Source organism: Manihot esculenta, chromosome 18, assembly GCF_001659605.2.
Source record: "Manihot esculenta cultivar AM560-2 chromosome 18, M.esculenta_v8, whole genome shotgun sequence".
NCBI classification, from domain to species: domain Eukaryota; kingdom Viridiplantae; phylum Streptophyta; class Magnoliopsida; order Malpighiales; family Euphorbiaceae; genus Manihot; species Manihot esculenta.
The window spans coordinates 11,518,691-11,536,490 of record NC_035178.2 but is presented as its reverse complement, the minus strand read 5'-3'; the positions used below and the strand labels follow the sequence as shown (position 1 = coordinate 11,536,490).

Genomic DNA, 17,800 nt, shown 5'->3' with positions numbered 1-17,800 from the left:
ATGTATGCCAGAGGTTTGCCAACGCCATCAATGTTCCAGCCACTCCTCAGTCCAGTATATCCAGCCCATGGCCATTCTCGCAGTGGGGCATAGACATTCTGGGGCCTTTTCCCAAAACCACAGGACAGAATAAGTTTGTAATAGTGGCTGTGGAGTACTTCTCAAAATGGCCAGAGGCAGAGGCAGTTCCCACAATTACGGCAAGAAAAATGATAGATTTCATCTGGGGCAATATCATATGCAGGTTTGGCATACCAAGGGTGCTCATATCAGATAATGGCAGGCAGTTTGACTGCAATGCTTTTAAGGAATTCACGAGAAATATGGGCATATAGCATAAATTCTCCTCAGTGGCGCATCCCCAAACCAACGGTCAAACAGAAGTCACCAACAAAGCCATCATCCAGGGATTAAAAAAGCGGTTAGATGGGGCAAAGAGCAATTAGGCGGACGAGCTCAACAGTATCCTATGGGCCTTCAGAACTGCACCCAAGGCGCCAACCAAAGAAACACCTTTCGTACTTGCGTTTGGCACTGAAGCGGTAGTTCCAATAGAGCTGCAAGTCCCTACGCATCGAGTCCAGTTCAATAGCGAGGACACCAACGATGATAAATTGAGAAACAACCTGGATGCCCTAGAGGAAGTCAGGGAAGAAGCTCAGATTCGTACCACTGCATATCAGTAGAAAGCGGCTCGCTACCACAACCAAAGAGTCAGGGAAAGGAGCCTAAAGGTGGGAGACTTGGCGTTGCGAAACTTGGAAGCCATTGGGAAAAGAGCTGCAGTCGGAACTGGCGCCTACCTGGGAGGGCCCCTTCAGAATAATTAAAGTGATTAAACCGGGTGTCTATCGAATTGCAGATATGCAAGGGAACTCTGAGCCTCATGCCTGGAATATCCAGCATTTAAAGAGGTATTTTCCCTAAAAGTATTACCCGATGTAAAGCAAACCCCTGTATTCTAAAACATGCAAATAAAATAAATGTTGATTGTGTTGATTGCCATAATTTGTCTTGCCTTCCTTAAAAAGAAAAAGAAAACAGACACGAACAAATGCGCCTGAATCTTGTTCAAGGCCTCAGTGAGGTAGGTGACCAGGCACCCCAAGCGATCCCGACACCACAAAACCGACTGAGATGATGAAGCGACAGTAAGGCCAAAGAGCCTGAATCTTATTCAAGACCTCAGTGAGGTAGGTGACCGGGCTCCCCAAGCGACCCCGGCACCACAAAACCGGCTGAGATGAGGAAGCGATAGTAAGGCCAAAGAGCCTGAATCTTGTTCAAGATCTCAGTGAGGTAGGTGACTGGGCTCCCCAAGCGACCCCGGCACCACAAAACCGGCTGAGATGAGGAAGCGACAGTAAGGCCAAAGAGCCTGAATCTTGTTCAAGACCTCAGTGAGGTAGGTGACCGGGCTCCCCAAGCGACCCCGGCACCACAAAACCGGCTGAGATGATGAAGCGACAGTAAGGCCAAAGAGCCTGAATCTTGTTCAAGACTTCAGTGAGGTAGGTGACCGGGCTCCCCAAGCGACCCCGGCACCACAAGACTGGTTGAGATGATGAAACGACAGTAGGGCCAAAAGTGCTCGAATTTTGTTCGAAACAATGAAGGCTGAATCCCAAGCTGAGATACACAAATCTGAGAGAAGGGCCAAAACTCAAGAAAGCTAAATAGTAGGATAGAAGTCACAAATCCTCCCTAACCCAGGCAGAGGAGATCGGAGGTATGAGCAGACGAGCAAGGTCACAGCCTCAGCTCCACTCAACACCAGACAGAAAACAAAACCCAAGAGACAGGCTCTTTATGCCAAAAAGGTACATGATTTAGTTCGCTTTGATTACATGTAAATTGCACGCACATGCTCGTGTTACCAACGAATTAACCAAATAAAAGTAAGAATGCCTTGGCAAAATTAGAAAAGCTCACAAGAGAAAAGCTTAGTCAGTTACTAAAATTCTAGCTTGGGTTGATCCGAGGGAGGGAAGATTTTTAGCAGGGCTCATTAGCAGAGTATAAGTTAACCCTTTAAAAGATTATTGAGTAAACATAAGGCCTAAAAGATTTTTGTCCTTATAGGAAGAACAAATCATGCCCTAGGTAAGTTAAATTTTTAAGCAGCTCAGTGGAACCAGAAAAACAAACAAAAGCGAAAATAAACTCAGAAATAAACACAAAAAAGAGTCAAATTCCATTAAACAAGAGAAAAATAAATTACAATCTTATCTAATCATCTATGACTATGGGAGGAAAGATTGTCCATAGAGGACTCACATTATTTATTACATCATTATTTACATTGTCTACACTGCCACCTGGTCCTGACCCCCCAACACCCACAAAGGGGACTATCTCCCCTCCCCGGGGTCCAGCATCTTCCCCAGGGGACTTGGCATCTTCTCCGTGAGGCCTGGCATCACTCTCTTTAGACCCGAGGTTCTCCTCTTCATCTCCTTCCTCAGGCTCGGTATTCCTTCCAAGAGGTCCAGTGGCAATGCGAGAAGCTCCTTTAGGCAGAGGGATGTCGTCCTCCCCATAACACACCTCCTCACCGTCAGAGTCCACTTCAAGGGCTCGGAGTTGAGCTAGTGGGGTGGAGGGGGCATCCCTGGCTTCTTTCAGGCCCCGGTTGGACCCAAAGGCGAACATGCGGAAACCTCTATTCCAAATCTCATGTTTCAGCTCATAAGAGGCTTTAAAATCCGCAAGTCATGCCTCGCAGGCCCGTTCGATCTCAATTTTCAACTCCGGGGAGTCCTTATATTCCTGTAGATACCTTTGGTAGGCCTGATCGATCTCTGCTCTCAGCTCGGCAGACCCCTTATATTCTTGCAGGCGCTCCTCACATGCCAGCTGGACTCTGTCTTCAGCAAGTTTGGCATCCTCGAGCAGGGCTGAACACCTCTTCTTCAAAGCCTCGACTTCTTGGCCAAGATACTGATTTTGAAGCTTGGACGCCTCTGCCGCCAAAGTCAAATCTTTAACATTATCAGCATGCTTGCTTAGCTCTTGCTCGAGAACGACTATCCGAGCCAAGGCTTCGTCTCTTTGAGCCATAACGGTGTTGTAACGGACCTGAGCCCCATCACAATCCGCTTTCAGTGTTTCATACTGATGCCAGGCCTCATTCCTTTGGCCCACAGCCTCGTCCTTTTCCCGCCAGATTTCCTCCAGGAAAGACAGCTGCTCCAGGGCTTCGTCACGACGGACCTCAGCCGCGGCTGCCCTCTCATCAGCCCTCCTGAGAGCACCTTGGGTGTAAGACAGTTCCTCTTGTAAGCTCTTCAGATGTCCTTGGGCCGCGGCGAGGTGACCTCAGACGTCGCTGGTGGCGGCAATATTCTCCTCGAGTCGCACCTCCTCAATCTGGCGATCCACCGTGTCCCGGAGAGATTGGTCACGGGCATCAACCTCCATAAAGAGGCCCATCACCTGGTGAGAGGAGAAAAGCATTAAGGATAGAGGGCCAAGAAAAATGAAATAAAAACCCAAAACCAAAGAAAACTTACCATAAGGAGCATTTCTCTGATCGTGTCTCCGAGCTCCCCCCGTGTCCGAGACCGAAACGCTACTTGCTCTAGAGTAGAGCTGGCCAAAAGACTAGTGAGAGCAAGCAAGCGAGGGTCTGAAACCTCCGTGACCCCGCCGAACATTCTCTCCCGTAGCATCCTCGCAACCACGCTTGCTGGAGATTGATGGGTGATGTCCTCTGTGTTTAGAATCTCGTTGTCAGGAGCAGAGAGCAGGGGCACCATGGGAGTTTTTTCTTTTTCAAGGGGAGGCAGGGCTGGAGTCGGTCTTCTAGAAGCCCGAGACTTCTTAGGAATAGGAGCTGGGGCAGGAACTTCGAAAGATGGAGGACGCTTGCTCGCGACCCCCTTGGCAGAGCCCTCGGGGATGGCTGAGGTCTTCTCTCGAGAAGGAACGCCACCAACTGGCTCAGAATCAGCCCTCTCCACAGGAATACCCTTATCAACAGGAGTAGCTTTGAGGGCAGCTTCCTGGACACTTTCACCTGCTGGGCCGATCTCCACTTCACCCTCGGGAGCCCTACCACCAGCGGGAGAAACCTCAAACCTCTCCTCAGGGGCATCCCCAAAAGACGAGGCAGCACCAGCCCTCACGTGCCCAGGATCCTCAACTGTCCTGTCCGTAATCTTTGGTGCAACTCCTGTTCTCGCAGTGGCGGCCTGTTGGGACCCAGCAGCCTGAGAAGATCGGGGAAGGGAGCTAGAACTGCTGCGGCTGGAGGGCTTGGAGGTCCTGACACCCCGAGAGCTCGGCTTAGGTGCTCGAGAAGAAGCTGGAGCCGGGTGAGCAGATCGGCCGGCCGACCTGGAGGAAATGACCTGGGCCACATCCTGAGTAGCTTCAGACACGGACCGCCCAGCTCGAAAAGCGTCTAGAGCAGCCATCATACTCTCTCGAGACAGAGTAAAGTTCTTTGGAGGCTTGATCTTGTCCATATCTGCGTGAGAAGCTGCAAAGACCCAAAACTGAAACAAGTTAGAAAAGTCTCCGGAGAAAATTGAAAAATAAGAAATAAAGCAATTAAACGAGATGAAGTACCTGCGTCCCTACAGTCCTAAAGACTGGACACAAACATGCATTTTTCGACATCATACTTCTTCTCAACAGAAGTCAGTTGAAGAAATCCAATCTGCTCGGAAAGGCTTAACTGGGGCAGGTCGTTGCAGTCTAAAGGGACATCCTCCCAGGAGAGCTCTATCTCCCAAGACAATCCGGAGTCCTTTTTCAGCTCTACCACTGCGAACCCCTCTACCCAGCCTTTTATCGAGTCCTTATGACCCGAGAAGATGGATAGCCCTCCACGAGGGGCGAAATAGTAAAAGCTCTGACTCGCCCTAACCAACCTAAAGAAGGTAACAAACAGACGCGCCGTGGGTGTGAACCCCCAGCTCAGACAGATGGACTCAAAAGAGCATATGAAAAGAATAGAGTTGGGAGCCAGCATCCGAGGGGTTATCCCGAAATACCGGAAGACCTCGATGAAAAAGGGGTAAAAGGGAAAGGTCAGACCATACTCTCGCTGTTTGACGAAAAAGACCAGACTGAGGTCCTTTTGAGGGTCGACCAAACCAGAAGGAGGAGGATCGGGAAGGACGATCCTCTCATTTCGATAGGGAGCTCAAATATGGAAAAGAGGGGTATCCAAATACTCCCGAGAAAAGAAATTTTTTAGGGTGGAAGGAGTAATACTGGACTCTAGGTTAATGACATCAGGGTATTTTGGGCTATCCATGGATGAATGAAGAGCGTACCTTGAAAACGGCGGGGGCAGGAGGACAGAGCTAGCAATACGAATAAAGAGCAGAGAAGAGTGAGAGTTTCGGGAAGACTGAGAGAATTTGAAATTTGAAACAGTAATGTGAAAAGGGGACGTTTTAAGGGAAACTGTCCTTGGGTTGCGCGGTCATAATTATTCTCGATATTTACCCCCTCTTCATTCATGAAATAACTGATGAGAAGGTAAAGGGGCAATTAATGACCGCTGGTCTTCGCCATCTCGATACAAGGCCCAACCCATGATCGCAAGCTTAACCCAAGGGTTGAAAGGCGTCTTCAACGAGCCGGTCTGGACCACCCGGCCTCGAGATCAGGCCTCCTATGGGCCTCAGTCTTCTCACACCCATCTGAATTTTGAGGCCCAGTGTGAAGGGATAACCGGCCCGTACATCCAGCATAATTGCTTACACGCGTGCCAGGGAGGAAATTAAATGGTCGTTTAGCATGGAGCAGACGACTAGCATTTCCGTATGGTAGAGACAGGTGATCCAATAATAGTAAGGCCGTTATGCATCACCAGCAGATAAAAAAGAAAAGAATAAAGGGAGAGGAGCACCCTTCTCTCAGGCTAAGCTGATCCAACTATTGTAAACCATTCTTTCTGAATGTCAGATTATTAATATACAATTTATTTTAAATGTAAAATTACTCTTATACTCACTAATGTTAAGTGTGTTGATAACGGTGCATCTTTCGTTGATAAGATTATGCCATTATTAAACTCAGTTTAGAGTTGCACTGACCTGGGTATTTACCGATATTTTTTTATAATTTAATTAGTATATTTATTTCTATTTTTTACTAATTTTTTGAAGTGTTTGTTACTGTTACAAATTCTATAATAAACCTTTTATCATCTGTGCCTTCAGTATCCTTGAAATATATTCAGTAGCGGATTATTTGATTATAATTTATAAGAATTTATAGAAAGACTCTAGGATAGTTCACTTACAATACGACTTGGAGATCAATTTAAAAAGAAAAATTAGATAAAGAATAAATTTTATTAATAAATGAACACCAGAAACAAAAATTAATATGTTGTATCAAATCTAAACCCAAGCCATGGGACTTCCCATACACCCATTCCAAGCACAACATGCTGAGTGAAAAATCCTGGTACTTAGAGAACTCAGCAAAATACTACCTAGAGAACTCAGTAAAACACAACAGCTGCCTAAAACCACAAGCACTCCACAAACACAACATACACAAACCTATAAAGGCCAAAGAAGCTGACAGAGGACACAAGAGTTTCATCCCAAAGCAATTATAACCAAGCAATGAAGTGCTTTTCTTATCATCTATTCCTGATACAAATGGATGATTCAATAACTGCTTAATGGTGAATCTCAACTTATGATTCTTCACTAGGCATCCTTTCAAGAAATCCTTCCCATCCTCTGAAATCCCTTGTGGGATTTCAGGTAATTCAAATCTATCAGCAATCCTTTCGCGGAGTTCTTCAGTTGACTCAGCGAGGTTCAAACCCCAAAGTGGTTTCCCAGTAAACATCTCGTAAACTATGCATCAAAGAGCCCAAATATCAGAGGGAGATTCCTGAATATGATCAGCCAGAGTCTCTGGCGCCATATACAAAATAGTCCCTGCAATGGAAGAATCAAACTTTCTCCTCTTTGTCTACTGAACTTTCTTGGCCAACCCGAAATCACCAATCTTGGGCACAAAGTCACCACTCCCACTTCGCACAAGCAACACATTCTCTGGCTTCAAGTCGCAATGAACATATTCATGGCTATGGATATAATCAATGCCTTTAAGAATAGACCTTGTGTATCTCTTTACATCCGATTCAGGCAATCTAAGATCACCTGATCTCCTTATGGGATCAAATAGGGTTCCTCCAGAAGCATACTCCAGCAACAGATTGTAAACCATCTGTCCTTTGTTATTCACAATAATTTTTTCACCATAACACTCAAGAATATAGGGACAGTCACGAAGATGGTAGAAAACCTCTTTCTCCTTCCGAAGCGATCTTGATAAAGAAAACTCCGCCGATTTAACAGCCATATGTGGTGGATAAAATGCGTTGCTTGATTCGGGTTTCAAAGAGGCCAGATAAACAGACCCACACCCTCCTTTGCCGAGCAGACGCCCTCTCCACCATGCGACTCCATGGTTATCAAAGCAAACTAATCTCTAATACATTAGCAATACATCAGTGTATAGGGGAATGGGTTTTTCTGCCGCATAACATCGACGGGAAATAAAAAAAATTGCCGCCAATTCGTAAACGTAACCTAACCAATAACTAAGAACACTAATACTTATTTCATTGGGATTCCTGTTTTTTACTTTTTTTAATTTCTTTATTTTTATTATTTACCTCTTAAACATTTTTATATAAAAAATAAGTTTGTAAATTTTTATATAAAAATATGTAATAAATTATTTTTTAAATATGATATTTAATAATAAAAGAAAAATATAAATAAATGCACATGAAAGTAAATAATAAATTATTTTTATAAAATATAAAATATTATAATGATAAAAAATTTGTCCAAGTGTTAGATAGAAATTCATTAATCGAATTTTAAAAAATATATTAAAATATTTTTAAAATTTTAAAAAATTTATTAATTAATTTTTAAATTTTAACTATTGAAAATTAAAAAAAAAGTCATATGATCTAATTAATAGATAATTTTATAAGAATGAGAAACCAATTAATATATTTTTTTAGTTTAAATTAAGAGATTAATTAGGAAGTAAATAGTAAATTTATCTTATAATAATAAAATAAAATTATATTTTATAAATTGACTGAATAAATATGTATTTAAAGAAAAGAAATTAATTTGATTGATGGAGATAAAATTTTGAAATTATTAATGATAATATGCTAAAAGTCATAAAGCAAAATAATAGTCCATAAAAATTATAATAAGAAAATTTGAAGTTTTTATTTTTGAATATTTTGTTTTAAAAACAATAATTACTTATTTTTTATAATAATTTTAACCCATTTAATGGCCCATAAAACTATTTACTAAGAGAAGAAAATATAAGTTTCACTATTATTTAATTATATAATTAAAAACATTATTTTTCATAAATTTCTTTTTATAAATAAAAATATTTATTTTTCAAATCACTTAAAAAAAGAAATTATTTTTTTGAAAATAAAAAATAATAATGAAATATTTTATATTTATCAATTAAATATATAAAATAAATTTAATTTGACTTAATCCAGTAGTGGAAAGCATTTATAGCTCAACTTGATAAGGTGGCTAATTAAGTGCTCTTAAATTTTATAATCTGATTTGGGAGATAATGAATTAAAAAGAAAAAACTAATTTGGCCTTGTAGGTTTCAAATTTTTAAAATCCAATATTAATTGGGATGATTTCTATTTATTTTTCTTCAAGTACCGGGTGCATGGGTGTATATGCATATTTTTTTTTTACTATTGACTTGCAGCTTAATATTTTTATCATTAAATTTTAATTAGAATATTTTTTGATATAAAATATAACTAATGTTATTGAGATTAGGTTGATAATGTGGCCAGAATGGAGTTATACTGCAATTGGAGAGAACCTGCAAAGAAGAAAACATAATGTGGTGGTGGATGTCTACAGCCGTCATTCTGACACTCAAGTCAGTATTTCAAAGGATAGAGAGAATGTCAGGAATTACTTAGAGTTTGAGTAGTATTAGAGAATAACTTACCTTTGTCTCTGTCATTTTTTTTTTCTTTTATATTGTAAGAGGTAGAGATGAGTATAGTATTTTCCGATAATCCGACAGTGATATGGCCGTCTACTTGATAAGAGATATCGCCAGCTAATAGGTGGAAATCTTGCGATCACAAGCGTAGTGGAGATATGTTGGGTTGTGCTTGATAATAGTAATTTCGTGTCGAGACTCACCTTGTCGAGGGAAGGGCGAGTCTTTTGATAATGACCCGGGTGTTTAAGGTATTTGGATCTTTCTTTTCTCGTGCTGGACCGTATTTCTCATTTGTCAGATTCTTGCCATGTAGCTCTGTTTTGTTGTGACAACTCATGACTTATTTTGGGCAATCGTTATGTAGTATCAGAGGTTTCTCCGCTGGTTTTCGATTCTTCATATTCAAATGTGACAATTTTTCTTTTTAGTTACGTGGCACATTTTGACTGACCTTTACCATTTGCTTCGTTTTGGTTTCCCTTTGTCATAACGGTGGTTTTATTTTTTGAGTCATATTAAAAACTTTACCAATTATGCCGCTATATAAAAACCCCACACAATAGCCACTGCAAGCAGCTTCTTTACTCGCCACCGATATTGATGCAGCTCCAACTGAAAACATCTGCGACACCGCTACACTGCCCATCTTTAGCAGTAATCTTCACGACATGGTTTGGCCTTCAGCAGCGACAATGTGACACCTTGTAGCAGTCCATCATGCATCACCACCGCTAGTAGTCCATCATGCGTCACCACCGCAAGCCACCACTCCCCACTGTCATTTCTCCATCATCTTTTCGACAAGCTTTTGATTTCTTTCAAAAAGTTTAAGATTAAGTTTTTTTTCTTGTATTAGAATTGATGTCGCTACTATATTTTAGAGTTTAGCCAACAGTCTCTTAGCAGTAATTATAAAATTATTATCTTAATGTTAAAATTATCACTATTACAAATGCAATGCATGTAATGATTATTCAAATTAGAAAAAAAAGAAAGAAAGAAAGAAAGAAGCTGCATATTGAAAGAATGAGACAACATTTGAAGAAAGCTTACATCAACTTCATTAAATGGGACATTTAAGGTTATTGCAAGTGGCCATCCAAGTGGCATTGCAAATGGCCATTGCTGCTGCCTATAAAAGGCATGAAGGAGAGCTTCTCCAAGTATCAATTGAGAGTTTTGAGAGCCTCAGTGAGAGAGTTGAGCAGAGCAAGTCTCAAGTGTGAGTGAGAAAAATAAGAGTAGAAGTGGGTGGTAATAAGTGAAGTGAGAATATTTCTATTTAAGTGATATTGCTCTAGTGTGAGTGAGAAAAATAAGAGTAGAAGTGGGTGGTAATAGTGTAGTGAGAATATTTATATTTAAGTTTCTCTGTTGGACACTTCAGCTTGCCCATTTGTCTGAGGGTGGTATGCTGTGGATGTTCTATGGATCACATTGTGCTTTCTCAGAAGGTTTTCGACTACCTTATTGCAAAAATGGGTCCCTCTGTCACTGATGATTGCCTTTGGTACTCCATGTCTGGCAAAGATGTTGGTTTTCACAAAGTCTACTACTGCCTTGGCATCATCAGTCTTAGTTGCTCTAGCTTCCACCCACTTAGACACATAATCCACTGCGAGGATGATGTAAGTGTATCCAAAGGACGGTGGGAATGGGCCCATGAAGTCTATGCCCCAAACATCAAATACCTCACAGACCATGATGGGATTCTGTGACATTTGATTTCTTTTGCTCAGATTTCCAGTCTGTTGACACCTAGCACATGATCTGCAAAACAAAAAAGCATCTCGAAAAATAGTGGGCCAGAATAGGCCACTTTCAAGTATCTTATGAGCAGTCTTCCTTGGACCGAAGTGTCCACCACAACTATATGAATGACAAAAAGTAAGCACAGAAGCTATTTCTTGATCTGGAATACATTTCCTTATTATTTGGTCAGCACAATATTTCCACAAATATGGCTCATCCCTAACATAGTACCTGGCATCTTTCTTTATCTTGTCTTTAGTATGCTTGGGCATGTCAGAAGGCAAGTTACCTGTGGCCAAGTAGTTTACCATGTCTGCATACCATGGTTCATCAGATTGAGCAAGGAAGATTTGTTCAAGTAGGTCATTCTTACAATCTTCAGATTTTGGAAGGTGTTGCTCTTGGCTTGACTGCAAAGGCGGACTGGAAGAGCTTGCTTGCGTTGGAGGCCGTAGAGCAAGGTTCGGCGGCCGAAGGATGTCTGTATTCGGCGGCCGAAAAGTTTCAGTCTGTGCAGGTTCATTCTAAAGTGGAGCAACAGGATTCGGTGTCTTATTTTATTTTGTTGTAAAAATTTCAATCTTTAATGAAATTAATATTTTTCAGTGAGTGCAATTTTTAATTGTGTTTCTATTTTTTCTGCCTTCCATCTCTAATAATTTCCCACAACTCAGAGCGGGGTTTCAACAAAATTAAGTACTAGAGCCAAGAATGTTTTAAGTATGCTCTGTGATTGCAACTTAGACTAATCATCCACATCAAAAAAAATTTTCTTGTCGTATTACTTGATTCGAGTGGTGGTAGAGAGTTTGGTTGTATACAATTTAGAATTGTGAAGTGAAACAGCCCGGCCCAAACTGGTCCAAATAACTTTTGGACCCACTGTCCACTTGTGTGAGACGAGGTGGAGCTGCCCGAGGTACTAGCGAACCACAATATCCAAGGGTTCGATCCTGATTAGCAATTGTATCTGATTCAGTTGCGACGAGTACGTCGCAAATTTAGCGAGACCGAGTGTAACGGTCAGTTGTCTGTTTGCGGCTTCCGTCCCACATCATCAGATTATAAAAAATCTAAATTGCATATAATAGCTAGCCCAAAATGATTAACCCAAGTTATTTAGTAGTTTCGTGCTAGCTATTATATACAATTTTGATTTCCTATAATTTCCCGATGTGGGACAGCAGAAATAGCAGCTGGCCGTTATACTCTCCCCTACTAAATTTGTGACATCCTCATCGCAACTGAATCGGATACAATTGCTAAATCAGGATCGAAACCTCGAGTATTGTGGTTCGCTAGTACCTCGGATGGCTCCACCTCTTCTCACACGGGTAGCCCTTTCCTCGCAGGCCTACTAACTCCGCACAATTTTTTTGACCCAGGATGGCTCTGATACCAATTGAAACAGCCCGGTTCAAACTGGCCCAAATAACTTTTGGACCCACTTTCCACTTGACCCAAAATAGTTAATCCAAGTTATTTAGTAGTTTCGTGCTAGCTATTATATACAATTTAAATTTTCTATAATTTGACGATGTGGGACGAAAGCTGCAAGCAGGCAGCTGACCGTTACAGAAACAGTCCAGCCCAAACTAGTCCAAATAACTTTTGGACCCTCTTTCCACTTGGTCCAAAATGGTTAACTCAAGTTATTTAGTAGTTTCATGCTAGCTATTATATATAATTTAGATTTTCTATAATCTGACGATGTGGGACGGAAGCCGCATGCAGGCAACTGACCGTTACACTCGGTCCCGCTAAATTTGCGACGTCCTCGTCGCAACTGAATCGAATACAATTGCTAACCAGGACCGGACCCTTGGGTATTGTGGTTCGCTAGTACCTTGGGCGGCTCCACCTCGTCTCACACGGGTAGCCCTTTCCTTGCAGGCCCACTAACTCCGCACAATTTTTCTGACCCAGAGTGGCTCTGATATCAATTGAAACAGTCCGGCCCAAACTGACCCAAATAACTTTTGGACTCACTTTTCACTTGACCCAAAATGGTTAACACAAGTTATTTAGTAGTTTCGTGCTAGCTATTATATACAATTTCGATTTCCTATAATTTCCCGATGTAGGACAGGGGAAACAGCTTCCGCCGCAGCGAAAGCAGCTGGCTGTTACATTCTCCCCTGCTAAATTCGCGGCATCCTCGTCGCAACTGAATTGAATACGATTACTAAACCAGGACCAGACCCTCGAGTATTGTAGTTCGCTAGTACCTCGGGCGGCTCCACCTCGTCTCACACGGGTAGCCCTTTCCTCGCAGGCCCACTACCTCCGCAAAATTTATCTGACCTAGGGTGGCCCTTATACCAATTGAAACAACCTGGCCCAAACTGACCCAAATAACTTTTGGACTCACTTTCCATTTGGTTCAAAATGGTTAACCCAAGTTATTTAGTAGTTTCATGCTAGCTATTATATACAATTCTGATTTCCTATAATTTCCCGATGTGGGACAGCGGAAGCAGCTGACCGTTACACTCTCCCCTACTAAATTTGCGATATCCTCATCACAACTGAATCGGATAAAATTGCTAAACCAGGACCGGACCCTTGGGTATTGTGGTTCTCTAGTACCTCGGGCGGCTCCTCCTCGTCTCAAAATGGTAGCCCTTTCCTCGCAGGCCCACTAACTCCGTACAATTTTTCTGGCCCAGGGTGGCTCTGATACCAATTGAAACTGAAAGAGCCCAGCCCAAACTGACCCAAATAACTTTTGAACCCACATTCCACTTGGCCAAAAATGGTTAACCCAAGTTATTCAGTAGTTTCGTGCTAGCTATTATATACAATTTAGATTTTGTATAATCTGACGATATGGGACGGAAGCTGCAAGCAGACAGTTGACCGTTACGCTCGATCCCGCTAAATTTGCTACGTCCTCGTTGCAACTGAATCGGATACAATTGCTAACCAGGACCGGACCTTTGGGTATTGTAGTTCGCTAGTACCTCGGGCGGCTCCATCTCGTCTCACACGAGTAGCCCTTTCCTCGCAGGCCCACTAGCTCCGTACAATTTGTCTGACCCAGGGTGGCTCTGATACCAATTGAAACAGTCCGGCCCAAACTGACCCAAATAACTTTTAGACCCACTTTTCACTTGGCCTAAAATGGTTAACCTAAGTTATTTAGTAGTTTCGTGCTAGCTATTATATACAATTCTGATTTCCTATAATTTCCCAATGTGGGACAGGGGAAACAGCTTCCACCGCAGCGGAAGCAGCTGGCTATTACACTCTTCCCTGCTAAATTTGCGACATCCTCGTTGCAACTGAATCGGATATAATTACTAAACCAGGACCGGACCCTCGGGTATTGTGGTTCACTAGTACCTCAGGCGGCTCCACCTCGTCTCACACGGGTAGCCCTTTCCTCACAGGCCCACTAGCTCCGCACAATTTGTCTGACCTAGGGTGGCTCTGATACCAATTGAAACAGCCCGGCCCAAACTGACCCAAATAACTTTTGGACCCACTTTCCACTTGGCCCAAAATGGTTAACCCAAGTTATTTAGTAATTTTGTGCTAGCTATTTTATACAATTTCGATTTCCTATAATTTCTCAATGTGGGACAGTAGAAACGGCTTCTGCCACAGCGGAAGTAACTGGCCGTTACTCTCTTCCCTGCTAAATTTGTGACATTCTCGTTGCAACTGAATCAGATACAATTGCTAAACTAGGACCGGACCTTCGGATATTGTGGTTCGCTAGTACTGTAACGACCCGAAAATCGGACCGCTACCGGCGCTAGGATCCAGATCGGCTTAAGGCCGCCGGGACCCGTAGCAAGCCTGACATGTAACCTGTAAACCTGTTTAATCCCATACATGATCAACAATCATACATAAAAATTTAAACTTTTCTTTCATTCATTCCTCATACACCAAACTCAACCTGTGCATGCACTAAAACATAATCATAAACTTGACCCCTCTGTGGGATCCCATCAATGCCCCAATGGGCGATATACATGTGTTGAGTTGGCTAACATCTGTATCATCAAATATCTAAGATCATGCATCAACAAGGGATTACAATGAACTATGGTCAAGCACAATTCTAAACCTCAATATCATTACACATAACATAACTATTCAGTTATACATCATCTTACAATTTATCATGTCCACTATCTATCTATTACAAACATAAGACTTTACTCTTCTTGACTTCTCTGTCTAGCCCGTACCTGCAGTCCTGGGGGATTAGGGAAAAGGGGTGAGCTACAAGAGCCCAGTGAGCAGAATAATAGAAAACATTTAAATCTCATGCCATCATGTAATGCAACACATCACAACAAATCACATCTCGGATGGTATTGTCACCAATAGTCCTCTACATAATCCAACTGTGCCGGGACGTAGAATGGGTACAACCGGTCTTTCTCTTAACATAACATATCATACAGTCGAACTGTGCCAGGGACGTAGAATGGGTACAACCTGGACTTTCTCTTACATCGTGCCAGGAACGTAGAATGGGTACAACCTGGACTTCCATACCATATCATGCCGTAACATCATCATAACATATGAGGACTAAAGGATCATTCAATGACCAATCCACATCAACATCATAAATGCAATGCAACATATTCGTGAATTCTAATGCAAACAACCTAATTCATCACATGGCATTCATGATGCATGAACATGCTCAACTTTATAATTCATTTGCTTTAAAAACATAAAGGTTTATTCTACTCACCTCTGGCCGAAGCTCTACTGACTCAGAAGCAGCTGAACTCACTGCTGGGGTCCTCGGTTCCTCGGGTCCGAACCTACACAGGTGGACTCAAATGAGGGACCAAACAACTAGAACATAACTCTAAAAAATATCCCTCAAAAACCCCCTAAAACACCTCAAACAATCATGCAAAAACATGCAAAGGAAGGTTGAACAGGGCAGGTTCGGCGGCACCTTCGGCGGCCGAAAGTCCCTCCAGAGCCGAAACCCAGGCAGGTTCGGCGGCACCTTCGGCGGCCGAAAGTCCCAGACAGAGACGAAAGTCTCTTTTCGGGGGCAACTTCGGCAGCCGAAAGGCCTGCCTCCCCAGCCATGTTCGGCTGCCGAACCTGGTTTCTGCCAAAGGGCAGAAACTTGGCTCCTTTATGCACATTTGCCTCCCAACTCTTCCAACATGCATATAACTCATTCAAATCATGCAAAAATACATACAATGGTTCCTAGGGGCCTCAAACTAACTTAAACCCTAACTACAACACACAACAACAACACAATCCAACATACATTGCTCAAAACATAACATTAACTCAAAAACCTAACTATGAGCTAAACATGCATTCTACCCCATAGATCTTGCATAAAACTTACTTTAAACATACAATGAGCTTAAGATCGGCTCTTACCTCTTGAAGATCGAGAGAGAGACGTCCTAAACTCGGAGGTGGAAGATTTTGAGTTCTTGAACCTCAAAACTCCAAAACTTTGCTTTAAACTCGAAAATCTTCAAAACAATGTAAAAGCTTGTGAAAATCTTGAAAGATTTGAAGGGAAGAACTCAAGGATGGTGAGGAACGGCGGAAAAGCTCACCTTGGCCGAAAATGGGGAAAAGCTCGCCCGTTTTCGGCTAAGGGACCCTTTTATAGTGGCTGGCCAGGCCACGTTAAGGGCCGAAAGTGCCTCCGCATGCATGCCATGTTCGGTGGCCGAACTTGACTTTCGGCGGCCGAACCTGGACTTCCCTCACTCATGCTTTCGGGGGCCTAACGTGCCTCCAAAACGCATGCATGTTCGGCGGCCGAACTTGACTTTCGGCGGCCGAACCTGGGTTTTCCTCCAAAGACTTTTCATGCAAAAACTCATTTAATTTTCATACTTAAAACCATGAAATACTTTAAAACATTTTATGAAAACATGTTTCTACCCTACTAGAGGCTTCCGACATCCGAGATTCCACCGGACGGTAGGAATTCCGATACCGGAGTCTAGCCGGGTATTACATTCTCCCCCCCTTAAGAACATTCATCCCCGAATGTACCTCAACTAGCACACATAGCATGGCATAAAACATAAAATACATACATAGCACATAAACACATAGAGATCTAACCTTAAAAGAGATGAGGGTACTGCTGGAGCATAGACTCCCGTGTCTCCCAAGTGCATTCCTCCAAATTGTGGTGGTTCCACAGGACTTTCACCATCGGGATTTCCTTGTTTCTTAGCTTTCTGATCTGGGTGTCTATGATCCGTACTGGCTGTTCAACATAGGTGAGATCCTCTTGGACCTCCACATCAGGCTCACTAAGAACCTTGCTCGGATCTGACACAAACTTCCTCAACATTGAAACATGGAAAACCGGATGGATTCTTTCCATTGAAGCAGGTAAATCCAGCTTGTACGACACATTCCCAATCTTTTGCAAGATTTCAAAGGGTCCGATGTATCGTGGGGCTAGTTTACCTTTCTTCCCAAAGCGAACCACTCCTTTCATTGGAGACACCTTGAGCAATACCAGATCCCCCTCCTGAAACTCTAGCTGTCTTCTGCGGACGTCTGCATAGCTCTTCTGTCTGCTGGCAGCAGTCTTGATTCTCTCTCTGATTATGGGTACCACCCTGCTGGTGATCTCTACTAGCTCAGGCCCTGCCAAGGCCTTTTCTCCAACTTCCTCCCAGCAAACAGGTGATCTGCACTTCCTTCCATATAAAGCTTCATATGGAGCCATCCCGATGCTAGCATGATGGCTGTTATTGTAGGCAAACTCCACCAAAGGTAGATGCTGCCTCCAAGAACCGCCAAAGTCCAGCACACACATTCTGAGCATATCCTCTATGGTCTGGATGGTCCTTTCTGACTGTCCGTCCGTCTGTGGATGGAAAGCAGTGCTAAAATCCAACCTAGTACCCATGGCATTCTGCAGACTCTGCTAAAACCTGGAGGTGAACTGAGGCCCTCTATCTGACACTATCAAAACAGGAACCCCATGCAGCTTGACGATCTCATCCACATATACCTGCGCCAACTTGTCCACAGAGTAGCCACTCCTGACAGGAAT

General features: G+C 42.8%; 1 pseudogene; it reads right to left on the bottom strand.

The window, feature by feature from the left end:
- Positions 1-6,355: 6,355 nt before the first annotated feature.
- LOC110606221 lies at positions 6,356-9,658 on the bottom strand (annotated as a pseudogene).
- Positions 9,659-17,800: the final 8,142 nt, after the last annotated feature.